We start from the raw sequence: 1,802 nt of genomic DNA, 5'->3' as shown, positions 1-1,802 counted from the left end.
CACCACCCCACCACCCCACCACCCCACCACCCCATCATCCCACCACCCCACCACCCCACCACCCCACCACCCCACCACCCCACCACCCCACCACCCCACCACCCCACCACCCCACCACCCCACCACCCCACCACCCCACCACCCCACCACCCCACCACCCCAATGCAGTCCGCCTTCAATCTGGCCCGACCAGCACACCCACCTGCCCTGGGTTTCATCCACTTGTACGGCAGCGAACCCCGTTGACACCGTCACCTGAGGTAGGGGACAAAACCCCCGCACAACACATACACACCAACCCCCCGTGGGTAGGAGAATGCGTGCATCAGGAAGGCGAACGCGAAGGGGGGAGGGGGACGGGGAGGAGGGTACGGGTACCCTCAGGGCAGACGGGTGGTGGATGGCGGCCACGGGTAACCGATTGGAGGGGTAAAGGGGTGTTGCCTAAGGGCCGGTGTCTAACCCGCACACACATGCATACATACATAGTACACAAAAACGGAAATAAAAAAAGCTGAAAAGGATCTAGACAAAAACAGATAGAAAATGTATCCTTAAGTACCGTAGTGCTACTTATAGTTCGTGCTACAATAATTCGGGAGGCACCACGAATATTTAGCACATACAAATTCTAAGGTATCCCAAGGGACCGCAGCCCCGAAATATCGTACCCTCCGAAGCCGGTCGATCAAACTTCAAACCACCCAAACACTGTATTGGCCCGGCCGGTTGGTTATTAGGTCGTTGCCACTGGTACTGAACTGTACGATCGGTCCAGAATTTGCTAGGGCGTTTCCAAAGTGCGAAAATGGTGAGAGACCATGAGCCTAAGGGTTCCCGGTGGAGGGAGACTGACTGGAAGCTGCAGTTTGAAAAGCCCCGAAACTTTGGAAGGGGCCCCGAAATTTGTATCATGCCCGCAAAATGTGGTCCGGCCTTCCCCGAAATTCAAAGAGCACGTACAAATTTCAGATAGTTTTTTGACCCCTCCCCGAACAAAGCGATCACGAACTATAAGTAGCACTACGGTACACTACGGAAGTTCATAGAATTGCTTAGGATAGTTGATTTTGGTACTCAAAAGATAGAGGGTGCAACCTTATATAAATATATATATAACTCTGCGTTTGCTCATTTGACATGGCATCATGGTGTAGTGGAATCACACCTGTCTTACACACAGGAGGCCCCCAGATCGAAACTGGGTGATGTCATTTATGCATTTGCCGGGATCTCATTGGGATATGTTTTGTGGCTAGGTGATGGCTATATATATGTATGTACAAGGTTAGTAGTCTTGCCTACAGCAAATCTACAGCAGGAAATATAAATCGTTGGAATAGTCATAAATGAGGGTGTGAGGGTATGAGGGTATGAGGGTGTGTTCATTTCCGGGTCAGGGCTCAAAAAGCCGCAGGGAGTGCAGCTGATTAGCCCGTCATGTGAAGGGCCCGCGTCTGGCCCCTGCTCACGCCCCTCGATTACATACACACACCGAGATGTGCGTCCGATGGTACGTCTGAGAGCGGGTTGGTTCATTTCCAATTCTCACATCCAACCACATTCGCCAGTGGATGGTCTCCGGGGACTACTGTCAACACAGACGGACGTCTCAGATGCGGATACCTGCGAACATAAAATAATACTGGCGGCCGGATAAGGGCTCTGGTCCCATTCAGCACTGGCCCCATTCAGCACTGGCCCCATTAAAGTCCCAGTAAAGTCTACTTTTTTACGTTGTACGAGAGCCGGCCAATAGTGGTTTCTTTTTGTTCGGTGTCGCCTCAAGGATTTCAAATTAG

The sequence above is a fragment of the Volvox carteri genome (genome assembly GCF_000143455.1).
Source record: "Volvox carteri f. nagariensis unplaced genomic scaffold VOLCAscaffold_75, whole genome shotgun sequence".
Lineage (NCBI taxonomy): Eukaryota > Viridiplantae > Chlorophyta > Chlorophyceae > Chlamydomonadales > Volvocaceae > Volvox > Volvox carteri.
Note: the sequence above shows the minus strand (reverse complement) of the source record.